Below are 15,311 nucleotides of genomic sequence, written 5' to 3'. Positions count from 1 at the left end.
AGATACCTCCTTCTTTGATGGACCGTTCTTTCCACTGGGATCTCACTCACAGAGATTTTATTTAGGTCTTCTTTTGCCAGAATGTCTTGACTGTCCATACATAAAATACATTCAGGGTCTCTTCAGCCAGATCTGAATGCCTTAAGGGCTGATTCTGAGACCAGAGTGCTGTTTAGGACATCTGCCATTCTATGAGTCTTCTGTGTATCCCGCTTCTCATGTTGGATTGTTTTCTCCCTTTTTTATTCTGTTAGTTAGCATTAGCAGAGACTAGTCTTGTTTCTGTGATCCCTTTGACTCTTAATCCTGTCATTATGATCAATTATGAACTGAAACTGATCACTTACTAGTGAGATGACATTGGTACATGCCACCTTGATGGGATTGAATTGGAATCCACTGGCATGTTTCTAATTCTACCATTAGGGATAAGTTGATTGAGCATGTGCCAAACTGTACATCTCCCTCTCTTATTCCCATTCTTATATTTACAGGGATCACTTTTCAGTTAAATTTAAACAGCTAAGAACAATTTTGTGTTAATTACAGAGTTCAACCAATAGTATTAAGTAGGACAAAAAATACTAAAATGAATAAGTAGTAAGTTGTTCCATGACAGTGAGGACAAGGTCTGATCAAGTCATTATTTCTCATAGTGTCCATTTCACTTCAACAGGTTTCCTTGTTGGTGCTCTGTTAGTTGTCACCAATCAGGGAGAACAAATGATATTTGTCCCTTTGGAATTGGCTTAATTCAATCAGAATGTGTTCCAGATTCCTTGATTTTGTTGCAAATGACCAGATTTCATTATTTTTTACTACTGTATAGTATTCTATAGAGTACATATTCCATAACTTCTTTATCTAGTCTACTGCTGATGGGCATTTAGGTTGAATCCATGTCTTAGCTATTGTGAATTGAGCTGCAATAAACATTGAGGTGTAGACAGCTTTTTTGTTTTCCAATTTAATTTCCTTTGGGTAAATTCCAAAGAGTGGGATGGCTGGGTAGAATAGTGGGGTTATATTCAGGTTTCTGAGGAATCTCCAGACTGACCTCCACAGTAGCTTTACCAGTTTGCATTCCCACCAACAGTGGGTTAGTGTCCCTTTTCCCCCACATCCTCGCCAGCATCTGTTGTTGGTATATTTCTGTATGTGACCCATTCTACCAAGGGTGAGGTGAAACCTCATTGTGGTTTTGATTTGAATTTCCCTGATTACTAGGGATCCTGAACATTTTTTCATGTGCCTGTTGGCCATTTGGATTTCCTCTTTTGAAAAATGTCTATTGAGGTCGTTGGCCCATCTCCTCTGTAGGTTGTTTGTTTTGTTGTTGTGGCGTTTCTTGATCTCTTGGTAGATTCTGGTTATTAATCCTTTATCTGTAGCATAGTTTGCAAATATTTTTCCCATTGTTTTTGGTTGCCTCTTCACTTTCTTGACAATTTCTTTTGCAGTATAGAAACCTCTCAATTTGATGTAATCCCAATTGTTTATTTTGGCGTTAACTTCCTGTGCCTCTGGGGTCTTTTCCAAGAAGCCTTTGCCTGTGCCTACATTTGCAGGCTTTCTCCAATGTTCTCTAATAATTTGATGGTGGCAGGTCATAGATTTAGATCTGTAATCCATGTTGAGTTGATTTTTGTGTAAGGTATAAAGTAGGAGTCTTGCTTCCTGCATCCGCATGTGGAAATCCAGTTTTCCCAACACCATTGGTTGAATACACTGTCCTTGCTCCAGGAATTGATTTTAGATCCTTGATCAAATATAAGTTGGCTATAGAGGTTTGGATTAATTTCTGGCATTTTTATTGTGTTCCATTGGTCTGTCAATCTGTTTCTGTACCATACTTTTTTGTTTATAACTTCCCTGTAGTATGTCCTGAAATCTGGTGTTGAGATGCCTCCCGCTTTGTTTTTGTTGTACAGGATTGCTTTAGCTATTTGAGGTCTCCTTTGCCTCTGTATAAATTTCAGCATCATTTTTTCCAGATCTGAGAAGAATGTCTTTGGTATGTTGTTTGGTATCACATTGAATATATAAATTGCTTTTGGGAAAATGGACATTTTGGTGATAGTGATTCTGCTAATCCATGAGCATGGAAGATTTTTCCATTTTTGGTATCCTCTTCTATTTCTTTCTTTAAGATTTTGTAATTCTCATCATAGAGATCTTTAACGTCCTTGGTTAGGTTTGTTTCAGGGTATTTGATTGTTTTGTGGCTATTGTGAATGGGATTGATCTTAGAAGTTCTTTCCCAGCAGTGGCATTGCCTGTGTATACAATGGTTGTTGATTTTTGTGCATTGATTTTATATCCTGCTACTTTGCCAAACTCTTCTATGAGTTCCAATAGTCTCTTAGTAGAGTTCTCTGGATCCCCTTAATAAATAATATCATCTACAAAGAGGGATAGTTTGACTTCTTCCTTCCCAATTTGTATCCCTTTAATTTCTTTTTCTTTCCTAATGGCTCTGGCTAAAACTTCCAGAACCATATTGAATGTCAGTGGTGAGAGTGGGCATCCCTGTCTGGTACCAGATCACAGTGGAAATGCTTCCAACTTTTCCCCATTCAATAGGATGTTGGCCGTGGGTTTTTCATAAATTGCTTTGATTATATTGAGGAATGTTCCTTCTATACCCAATTTGCTTAGAGTTTGCATCATATAAGGGTGTTATAGTTTATCAAATGCTTTCTCTGCATCTATTGAGATAATCATATGGTTTTTCTTCTGCAGTTTGTTAATGTGGTGCATCACATTGATTGATTTGGGCACATTGAACCAGGGATACCATACCGGGGATAAATCCCACTTGGTCTGGGTGGATGATTTTTCTGATGTGTTGTTGTATTCTATTGGTGAGAATTTTATTGAGGATTTTTGCGTCTTTGTTCATCAGGGAAATTGGTCTATAATTTTCTTTCAGTGATGCATCTTTTTCAGCTTTGCCAATTAAGGTAATGCTGACTTCATTAATAGAGTTTGGATGATTCCCCCTTTTTCGATTGTTCTGAATAGGTTGATAAGAATTGGAGTGAGTTCTTCTTTAAATGTCTGTTAGAAATGAGTAGTGAATCCATCTGGTCCTAGGCTTTTCTTTGTTGGGACAGACTCTATTACTGATTCAATTTCTGTTTCAGTATGGGTCTGTTAAGGTTTTCTATGTCTTCATTGTTCAATTTAGGTAGGTTGTATATGTGGAGGAATCTATCCATTTCTGATAGATTTTCCTGTTTGCTGGCATAAAAATCCTTGTAGTAATTTCTGATGAATATTTTTTATTTCTGGGTTATCTGTTGTTACATTCACTTTTTCATCTCTGATTTTATGGATTTGGGTCTTTTCTTTTCTAGTTAGTTGGGCCAATGGGGTGTCAATTTTGTTTATTTTTTCATAGAACCAGCTCTTTGTTTTGCTAATCTTTTGTAATTTTTTGGATTCAATCCTGTTGATTTCTTCTCTAATTTTAATTATTTCTCTTCTACCAGATTTGGGTCTGGTTTGCTGCAGTTTTTCTAGATCATTTAGATACACTGAAAGCTCTTTTTTTGTTGCGTTTCCAATTTATTAATATAGGTACCTATTGCTATAAACTTTCCTCTTAGCACTGCTTTTGCTGTATCCCATAAGTTTTGATATGTTGTGCTGTTATCCTCATTTACTTCCAGAAAGTTTTTGATTTCTCTTTCAATTTCTTCTATGACCCAGTTTTCACTCAGGGCATGTTGTTTAGTCTCCATGTGCTTGCATATGCTCTAGGGATTCCTGAGTTGCTAATTTCCAGCTTCATTCCGCTGTGGTCTGAGAAGCTGCATGGTATGATTCTAATTCTTTTGAATTTGCTGAAACTTGCTTTAGGGCCTAGTATGTGTAGGTTCCATGTACTGCTGAGAAAAATATGTATTCTTTAACTGCAGGATGAAAAGTTCTGTAGATATCTGTTAGATTCTTTTGGGCTACAGTGTCGATTAAAATGCTGTTTCCTTGTTTATCTTCTGTGAGGCTTATCTGTCTAATACTGAAAGTGGAGTATTAAATTCCCCCAATGCTACTGTATTGGAGTCTAAGTCTCCCCTTAAGTACCTTAACATATTTCTAAATAAAACCGTGCCCTGTAATTAGATGCATATACATTTATAATAGTTACATCTTCCTGTTGAATTGATCCCTCAATCATTATATAGTGCCCCTCTTTTCTCTTAACAGTTTTTGTGTTAAAGTTTATTTTGTCTGATATTTCTATGGGGGTGCAAACGACTGAAATCTTTACTTAATGTACACTAAACTGATCTTCTGTTAAAAAAAAAAAAAAAAAGAAAGAAATTTTCAATTCCCAACTTGACTCTCACTGGGATTAAACATGACAATAGGTCTGATCTGATTTCATCATCATTTTAAAAAAATCATCTATTATTTTTCACTTTATGTTTCTGTGTGGGAGCAAACTGTTGAAATACTTACTTAAGGTATACTAAGCTGATCTTCTGTATATTAAGATAATCGAAAATGAATCTTGATGTGAATGGAAGGGGAGAGGGAGTGGGAAAGGGGAGGGTTGTTGGTGGGAGGGACGGTATGTGGGGGGGAGCCATTGTAACCCATGAGTCGTACTTTGGAAATTTATATTCATTAAATAAAAGATAAAAAAAAAAAAAAAAAAAAAAAAAAAAAAAAAAGATGGCTACACCAGTTTTTTTTTTTTTTTTTTTTTTTTTTTTTTTTTTTTTTTTGGTTTCTGTTGGCATAGAATATCTTTTTCCAACCTTTCACTTTCAGTCTGCATGCATCTTTGTTGGAAAGATGTGTTTCTTGTAAGCAGCAAATAGATGTTTTTTTTTTTTTAATCCATTCAGCCAGTCTGTGACTTTTAACTTAAGAGTTGACGCCATTAACATCCAATGTGACTATTGATAAGTAGTGTCTTTGCCCTGCCATTTCTCCAAAGATATTTCTAATATATGCATTGAACTTCTTGTGATCTTTTACTTGGAGGTTTTCTTCCTTTATCTTCTTTTGTACTGATGGCTATGTTTCTGTGTTTCCATATATAACACATATTTAAGCATCTTTTGCAGGGCTGGACAAGTGGCGACAAATTCTTTCAATTTCTGTTTGGTATGAAAGGTCTTTATTTCACCTTCATTCACAAATGAGAGCTTTGCAGGATGTAATATTCTGGGCTGGCAGTTTTTCTCTCTTAGCACCTGGGCTATGTCTCACCATTCCCTTCTAGCCTGTACAGTTTCTGATGAGAAGTCTGCTGTGAGTCTATTTGGAGATTCTCTGAGAGTAATCTGACATTTCTCTCTTGCATATTTTAGAAAATTTACATCATGTTTCACTGTTGTGAGTTTGGTTACAACGTGTCATGGTGAGGATCTCTTTTGGTCATGTTTATTGGGGGTTCTATGTGCTTCCTGTACTTGGATGTCTCTTTCCTTCTCCTAACCTGGGAAGTTTTCTGCTAGTATCTCACTAAAACAGCCTTCTAATGCTTTCTCTCTTTCCATGCCTTCAGGAATTCCTGGAACCCGAGTGTTGGGTTTTTTAGTAGTATCCTGTTGATTCCCAACAATATTTTTTAGATTTCTAATTTCCTCTTCCTTTCTTTGGTTTGACTGTATACTTTCCTGTGCTCTGTCTTCTAAGTCTGATATTCTCTCTTCTATCTCACTGATTCTGTTTTTAAGGCTCTCAAATGTGTTTTTCATTTGTTCTGTTGAATTCTTCATTTCTTTTTGATTTATCTTCACTATCACAGTTTCATGTTCTACTAGTGGCTTAATTTCATTTTGATTCCTCGTTAATATTTCATTTTTACGAGAGAGATTTTCTTTCCTATCCAGTATGGATTTCTGTAGTACATGCACTGGTTTTTGATAACTTCTAAATGTTCTTATAAATTTTTAAAAGTCTGTATCTTGCATTTCTTCTGTCTCATCATCTTTATAATCTTGTATTGGAGTGTCATGTTCATTTGGGAGTGTCATGTTGTGTTCCTTGTTCTTGTTTCCTTGGTTTCTGCATTTGTTGTTTGGCATTGTAGAGATATTCTTTGGTTTCTTCTTCTTTTTTTTTTTCCTCACTGTGGTAGCTTTTCTCATTATACTATGACTCTAGATTAAGTGGTCTGTCTCCTTTTGGTGAATCTCTAGAGGCTTGTGGTGGGTGTGGCCAGAAAGCTCTGCTTAGTTCTTCAGGGTTAAGGTTCTGCCAAAAGTGACACACCCAGGTTTGGCGTGGTAAATCTTCTCTCTCTGTATTTTCCTTATTCATAAGGGAAGTAATTTCACTCATGTGAGCTCTTCTCCTTGATGGCATTCAGTGCCTGAGCGCTTTCCCCTGTGGGTAAAATTTCTGTGTGCTCTGTCCCAAGGACCATGCAATGGATCTGTGCAGTCCTCAGTGTTCCCTGATTTTGTTTTGCAAGTTCTAATCAATTCTTAAGCCCTGTGTAGTAATTTTTTAGTTTGGTTATTTCAGTTTTGAAGTCCAGTATTTCAATATGCTTTTTTAAATAATTTCAATTTCTTTATTGGTTTCCTCTATTTTATGAGACATTATCATTTTTATTTACATTGCTTTTTAACCATTATTTTCTTAAGTTTGTTTAACAGGTTTCTTGGATACTCCTCAGGAGTCTCAGCCTTGGGCAAATACACAGTCACCTTGTAATTACATGGTTGATCAAGTCTTTCTTTGACTATGTCTTCCCCTGATCTCTGTATAATCTATTTTATTTGGTATCAAACCCAGCTATTAATCTTCCCTAATTTTCCTCTGGTTTTCCCTATATTTTCAACAGTTCCCCAGATCACGCATTACTTTAGAGACAAATCAGTCATGCTTAAAATTTTTATTTATTGTTCAATTTTTTTATTGTTTTAACTGTTTTATTTAGTTAATAATGTATATATTTAATATATGCAATGCAGTTTTTGATATATGTTGACAAAATATTGATGATAGTGTTTGAGAGCCATCTTTGAGTATTTCTTTAACACCTGGAGTGTTCCCGTTAGCTGGTTCTCTTTGGTGTACCAATTGTGTCTTAAGAGAAGCTATTTCTTCAAATGGTTATACTTGAACTTTCTCGTACTCTGTTCAAATGAAGTCACTTCTTTTGGAGAGACCTTGAGCTTTCTTGTGAAAGCTTGGAAATATCAGAAAATCTCGGAAATATCTCAACATGTTATACATAGAAATGGTCATGTTTGCTTCTGGTTTCTTGTATGTCTTTTTGTGTAGTACATAGCCTATGTCAGAATAGGGGAGGACATGATTACAAACTTAGTATTCTGTTTTTAAGATTTTATTTATTTATTTGAGAGGCAGAGTTACAGACAGTGTGAGAGAAAGACAAAAAGAAAGGTCTTCTATCCACTGGTTCACTCCCCAAATGGTCACAGTGACCAGAGCTGAGCTGATCCAAAGCCAGGAGCCAGGAGCTTCCTCTGGGTCTCCCAAATGGGTGCAGGGGCCCAAGGACTTGGACCATCTTCCACTGCTTTCCCAGGCCATAGCAGAGAGCTGGGATCAGAAGAGGAGAAACTAGGACTAGAACGAGTGCACATATGGGATGCTGGAGCCACAGGCGGATGATTAGCCTACTGTACTTCAGTGCTGGCCCCCAAACTTGGTATTCTTAGACTGTCGTGACCTGCCATAGGTTTTGTATTTTAAGAGTGACAGCTGGTCGAAGAAGAAAACCCATGACCCTTAGGCTGCATTCACCAGGAATTTCACATATTCTATTCAATATGGAGGGTATTTGAAATGTTGGTAGCTTGTCCTGCATAATGAAATACAGAACTATGACTGAGTACTATGAATATAAGTAGCTCCTTATTAGTCATACCATTTAGCATTGCCTCCATTAAATTGAACTGGGGAATGGGAAAAGGTAAAAATATATCACTGTTGCAGTGCCACAGGCTGTACCTGATCTGATAGAACTTTAGTATATTTTGATTGAATTAATGGCTATTTGTTTACATATGAGATTTTTTCCCATAAGTTTTACTTGTTTTGCTATGATTTGGTTCAACAGTGCTCCTTACAGTGGCATCACAAAGATATAACTCAAGATAACTTAATTTTAAATTATTAGCTATATTAACTCACACAATTTTTAGTCTAACAAGTACCATGGTATGCTGTTGGTGTAATTCATTCCACATCTGAAGGACTGAAAACCATGGGAGCAATAATTCCTGTTTTGAATATCATGGCTTATTGACCAGGAGCACTGATGTTTGAGGGCAGGAGAAGATGGATTTCCAGACTCAATGAAAGAGGATATTTACTCTGCCTCCACTTTTTTTCCTATTCAGGCTTTAACACATTGGAATGATGGAGATTATGATGGTTACTCAATCTACTGATTCAAGTTTGAAACTTCCAAAAACACCCTACACATACAATATAGTGTTTTTGAAATTAAAATATATGTATTTATTTGTGTGACTGTGTGACTATGTGACTGTGTGTGTATGTGTGTGTGTGTGTGAGAGAGAGAGAGAGAGAGAGAGAGAGAGATACTATCCTTTGATTTACTCCTCAAATCCTGAAATACCCACAATGGCTGAGGTATGCCAGAACCAATGCCAGGAGTTATAAACTCAATCCAGGTCTCCCACATGAGTGGTAGGAAACAAATGCTTGAGCCATCACACTGCCTCTCAGAGTTTTCATTATGACAAAACCAGAATCAGGAGTTGCTGGTGGGTATTGAACCCAGGTGCTCCAATATTGGAAATGAGCATCTTGACTAGTATCATAACCATTAGATTATATTCCTGCCCTCAGAAATAATGTTATATCAGCTATCCAGTTATCCTTTAGTCTAGTCAAATTGGAGCATAAAATTAATCATCACATCAAACTTTAAAACTTTTATGTCACCCTTAGTAACTGTAGTATTTTATAGATCACTGTGCATGTAGATATAGAACTACAATTCTTTAGAACGTTTATATTATTAGTTTCTCAATATGAATATTCCCATTACTTTCTTTGGGAAAATCGAAGAATAAAATAACCAGAGCTCCATCATTTTATGATGTTATTATATAAACCCAAAGGCAAAATTGAGTGTCTAATATATGCAATTCTCAGCACTGTTTAGTGAAATCTAGAGGTGTAAATTATTTCAGCTGTTAAAGAGCTTTCAGTTCAGGGGATGGGGGAGAAATGTACTCTCTGGGGTGGGTAGCTGCCTCCATATTCATGATGGTTCCTTTCATATATCCTAATGATTTCACCCATTATATAACACTTCAGGACATTCATTTACTCTTCCTTGGGGAATTAGATAAGATGGGAATGAATGAAATATTTGTGAAGAATGAGTTGTAAATCCTTAGTCCAATTTCTTCCTCTTCTGCTTCTCTCTTTGTATCTTTGTATCTTAAATGCCAAATTAGAATATTTAGTTTAGAATATTATTAGTAGAGCTGAGACTGAAACCAGGCATTCCAAAATGTGTTGTGGACATCCAAAGCAACATCTTAACCCCTGTGTGAAATGTCTGCCCCTACAATCATTCTTTATTTGCTCAATGCAACTGGATTATAATCTGTTACTAGTCAAATATTCCTCTCATACATACAAAATCATCTAATACCTATGGTAGTAATTACATAAATATCTGTGAAAGATAGAATGTAGTGTCTAATTGTGGCAATATGCAACTATTATGTTGTTTGACTTACTGAGGTAAACTTAAAGATGTCACTGGACATTCTATCTTGCAGAATCACCCAACATGAACCAAGAAATGGTTGACATTTCAACTGCATTATAGTATCTAAAAAATAGACAAAGTTTACCCTATTCCATATTTTAAAATTTCTGCGTGACAGTTTTGTCTACTCTCTTCAAAGAAAAAATGATAAAATAGAGAATTATTCATTTCTTTTTTTTAAAGCCATGAAAGGAAACATTGTCCTCAAAGAGGAGCCACAATTTGATATATCAACTTTATGGAAAGAAACATTACCATTGCAGGGTGACATACTTGTTAGAAATATTCATAAATGGAAAAGAAATTTTGGTGAGGCTTTGGATTCTTGTTTTACATCCCACATTATACTAGCCCATCCTTGTGTGCTACTTCAGAAAGGAAGTAGAATACGCAGCTATTTATCATTTAGGCTGCAAATACGTTGCACTTTAGACTTTTTTTAAACTTTTATTTAATGAATATAAATTTCCAAAGTACGACTTATGGATTACAATGGCTTCCCCCCATATCGTCCCTCCCACCCACAACCCTCCCCTTTCCCACTCCCTCTCCCCTTCCATTCACATCAAGATTCATTTTCGATTATCTTAATATACAGAAGATCAGCTTAGTATACATTAAGAAAGGATTTCAACAGTTTGCTCCCACACAGAAACATAAAGTGAAAAATAATAGATGATTTTTTTTTTAATGATGATGAAATCAGAGCAGACCTATTGTCATGTTTAATCCCAGTGAGAGTCAAGTTGGGAGTTGATAATTTTTTTTTTTTTTACAGAGGATCAGTTTAGTATGCATTAAGTAAAGATTTCAACAGTTTGCACCCCCATAGAAACACAAAGTGAAATATATTGTTTGAGTACTCATTATAGCATGAAATCTCAATGCACAGCACATTAAGGACAGAAATCCTACATGAGGAGTAAGTGCACAGTGACTCCTGTTGTTGACTTTACCAATTGACACTCCTGTCTATGGCATCAGTAATCTCCCTATGCTCCAGTCATGAGTTTCCAAGGCTATGGAAGCCCTCTGAGTTCTCCGATTCTTATCTTGTTTAGACAAGGTCATAGTCAAAGTGGAGGTTCTCTCCTCCCTTCAGAGAAAGGTACCTCCTTCTTTGATGACCTGTTCTTTCCACTGGGATCTCACTCACAGAGATCTTTTGCCAGAGTGTCTTGGCTTTCCATGCCTGAAATACTCTCATGGGCTTTTCAGCCAGATCCGAATGCCTTTAGGGCTGATTCTGAGGCCAGAGTGCTATTTAGGACATCTGCCATTCTATGAGTCTGCTGAGTATCTCACTTCCCATGTTGGATCACTCTCCCCTTTATTTATTCTATCGGTTAATGTTAGCAGGTACTAGACATGTTTATGTGCTCCCTTTGACTCTTAGTCCTTTCATTATGATCAATTGTGAACTGAAATTGATCACTTGGAATAGTGAGATGGCATTGGTACATGCCACCTTGATGGGATTGAATTGGAATCCCCTGGTATGTTTCTAACTCTACCATTTGGGGCAAGTCAGCTTGAGCATGTCCCAAATTATACATCTCTTCCCTCTCTTATTCCCACTCTTATGTTTAACAGGGATCACATTTCAGTTAATTTTCAACACTTAAGAATAACTGTGTATTAATTACAGAATTAAACCAGTCATATTAAGTAGAACAGACAAAAAAACTACTAAGAGGGATAATGTATTAAGTTGTTCATTAACAGTCAGGGCTATGCTGATCAAGTCACCGTTTCCCATAGTGTCCATTTCACTTCAACAGGTTTCCTTTTTGGAGTTCAGTCAGTTGTCACCGATCAGGGAGAACATATGGTATTTGTCCCTTTGGGACTGGCTTATTTCACTCAGCATGATGTGCACTTTAGACTTTTAAAGAGGTAGGTTGTGCCTGAGTTTTGTATAACTAACAAGAATGCGATATTACTGCTGTGTTCTTCTATTATTAAATCACATTAGCTAAAACACTCATTTTTTAATAGTTTAAAGTTTACTACCAGTTAGTGGACCAATAACCCTACAGAATATTCTCTTTATAAACTTAAATTGCAGAAGAATCATTCTATTTTTTAATTCAATAGATTCTTGTACTTTGGAATAGGAATATGTGCTTGACATATTCAAATAAATTATCACATTTTGAATTTAGGACACATAGAAAACTGAAAACTTCAAGCTATAACAAATTCTTTATACTACAGAAACTAGAAAAAATAAGTATAAATGAAAAAAATACTTCATTAAATAAATGTGTTTTCTATGTGTGACTTAAATATTTTTCTTATTGCATAGCCTGTGTCATTTTGGATTACTTAGCATCACTTGGTGTTGTGATCTGACTTTATGTTCCCCCAAATTCATATATTGAAGCTCCATCCTCCCAGTACCTCAGCATATGCCATGTTCAGATAGAGCATATAAAGAGGAAATAAGCTTGAATGAAATCATGTTGGAGAGCCATAATCCAAATGACCAGTGTCTTTATAAGTAACAGGAACTTGGACAGAGATTGGAGAAATGCATGTACACAGAGAAAAGAATGTGTGAGTAATCAATAAGATAGTAAACATCTGAGACACTGGAAGCTTCATAAAAAAAAAAAAACAAACCTTTTGAGAACTTGATCTTGATTTTCTATCCTACAGAATTGATAACATAAATTTCTGGGCTTTAGGATTTCAATTTGTGGTATTTTGATACTGCGGCCATAGAAAACTAATGCAGTAATCTATGAGAAAACCATCCCAATGATTAGATTTCTGTAGGTTGTGACTTACACAAATAATTGACAAATGAATAATATCTAATAGAAGTAGTTGATAACTGGATATTGATAAAAAATATGTGAATGTGAAATCAGCAAGAGGCATACTAGGAATCTTTTGGCTTAATTCACCCAGTGTACCACCATATCAGTGCCTAATTTTACTCTTTTTCATTAGGTAGCCATTTATCTCACCATCAATTTGTTTAAAAAAATGGTTCTTTCCCCCTTTAAATGATCTTGTCAGACTTGTTGAATATCAACTGATTATATGTGCATTATTTCTCAAATTCCTAATCTATCCTTTTCTCTTATATATTTGCCCTAATGATATCACCTTGGGATGATTTTAATAACTTCAGCTTTGTAGTAAGTTTCAAAATTGGAAAATATGAATTTTTCAACATTATTCATCTATGTGAAGATTATTTTGGCTATCCCAAGGGTATTTGAAGATTCATTATAGGAATTTTGATAAGTATTATCTTGAATGTGTAGACCATTTTGGGTAGTATTAACATATTAACTATGTTATATCTTCCTATCCATGAATGTGAGATAATTTCCCTTTATTTACATATTTTAAAATTTACTTCAGCAATATTTTTAGAGCTCACTGTTCACTTTTTTTTTACCTATTTGATTATATTTATTGCTATATATTTTATTCTTTTGATGCTATTGTATGTGAAACTGTTTTCTTAATTTCCTTTTGAGCTTGTTAATTATTAGTATAAAGAAATGAAACCAATTTCTGTTGATGTTTATATTCTCCAACTTTGCAATATTTATTCTGTTGTCATTCTTATATCAAGAGATGTAATTGACATGTTGTTTTACAAAGAAGAGGAGGCAATAAAAAAGACAAAAAGTGATTATTCAAAATATTATGAGATATGGCTAGAGATATATATATTGGCTCCAAATCAAGTGGAATTATTAAATTGAGTGAAAGAGCAGATGATTTATGTGGCTAGAACAATGTACATTTGAATATTTGTTCTGATGCTATTTATTTATACTAATTTCCTATATAATTGTATTTATATAGATTATCATTTTTCCTAACATTTTAATTTAATTTTTATTATGAGGTTCTAGGTAAATGGTTTCCCCTTTGACTTTTCTGTTTTGTGCAAATTATTTCCCATCAGCACTTGTTTCAGTAGTTTGCATTCAACACAAATTCATGTACTTGAGGAAAAATAATGAATAAAATATTGGTAGTTCTTTTGGCACCATAAGGCTGGAATTTTCACACTACTCAAAGTGCACCTTATGTCCTCTTTAACCTTCTCCATCTTTCCTTTTACATTTCTTATATCTTTTTCACAAAGCTGATGGAAGATAGACATATAGTACATAATCAATTTGAATGTTTTTCCAATACACTACTTTAGGCTTTATTTGTGTCAGCATAAGCCTTCTTATATCTGCTAAGTTTCTTGAGAGCAAGAATAATATCCAAAACTTCTATGATAACTATTAAACTGATAAGAACAGATACTACACTTGATCTTAGCCTAAAGGCTGAGAAGCGATTCTGATAACTATTATATGAGCAGATATAATATATTGACCCTAAAATAGATATTTACGTACAGACCATTGAATAAATAAATTTGATCAATAATACCCAAGAGCTAAGGTGTCATGAATACAGGAGTCTAGTTTTTAGTAAGATGTCTGGTAACAAAAAGAACAAATTTTCTTTATGTATTTTATTGAAGTAACATTCCAAAGCAAGTGCAGTTTATTTAATATAAATTAAACATATTTTGGTTTTTTAATAAACTTTGGCATCACAGTTATCACACAAAGCACAGCTTATTAAGAATTATTAAAAAGAATTATATGGATCACATTGTCAAAGATAAAATTAGAAAGAGGTATTTAATTTATTTTTGTGAAGGCCTGTAAATAAAATAATTCATCAAAAAGTTCTCAAAAGCCGGCGCCGCAGCTCACTAGGCTAATGCTCCGCCTAGCGGCGCCGGCACACCGGGTTCTAGTCCTGGTCGGGGCGCCGGATTCTGTCCCGGTTGTCCCTCTTCCAAGCCAGCTCTCTGCTGTGGCCAAGGAGTGCAGTGGAGGATGGCCCAGGTGCTTGGGCCCTGCACCCCATGGGAGACCAGGAAAAGCACCTGGCTCCTGGCTCCTGCCATCGGATCAGCATGGTGTGCCGGCCGCAGCGCGCCGGCCGCGGCGGCCATTGGAGGGTGAACCAACGGCAAAGGAAGACCTTTCTCTCTGTCTCTCTCTCTCACTGTCCACTCTGCCTGTCAAAAAAAAAAGTTCTCAAAAATGACTGAGAAAACATATTTTACTATGATGTTGATTTAACATAAACTTTGTGTTATAGCTAAATATCTTTATCCATTTTAGTATTTTTTTTGTTCTAGTACCATTGGTTGAACTCTGTAATTAACACACAATTATTCTTAGGTGTTTAAAATTTAACTGAAAAGTGATCCCTGTTAGGATCATAATGTTTGGAAAACATCATGCTGAGTGAAATAAGCCAATCCCAAAAGGATAAGTACCACATGTTCTCCCTGATAGGTGACAACTAACTGAGCACCAAAAAGGAAACCTGTTAAAATGTGTTATAGCTAAATTGTACCCCCCCACACACACATACCTCCAGATTCATATATCACAATTCTAAACCCAGTATGGATTGAATAACATTTATCCAAATGCTTAGAACCAGAAGTAACTGAGATTTTTGGACTTTGTAATATTTACATATAAATGATGAGACATCCTTGGAATGGAAC

At 35.4% G+C, this 15,311-nt stretch overlaps 1 pseudogene; it reads right to left on the bottom strand.

The window, feature by feature from the left end:
- Window positions 1–13,968: 13,968 nt before the first annotated feature.
- LOC127485076 (U2 spliceosomal RNA) lies at window positions 13,969–14,073 on the bottom strand (annotated as a pseudogene).
- Between the last annotated feature and the right edge of the window lie 1,238 nt (window positions 14,074–15,311).

The sequence above is a fragment of the Oryctolagus cuniculus genome, chromosome X (genome assembly GCF_964237555.1).
Source record: "Oryctolagus cuniculus chromosome X, mOryCun1.1, whole genome shotgun sequence".
Classification (NCBI taxonomy): domain Eukaryota; kingdom Metazoa; phylum Chordata; class Mammalia; order Lagomorpha; family Leporidae; genus Oryctolagus; species Oryctolagus cuniculus.
This window is presented reverse-complemented; position numbering and strand designations above follow the sequence as displayed.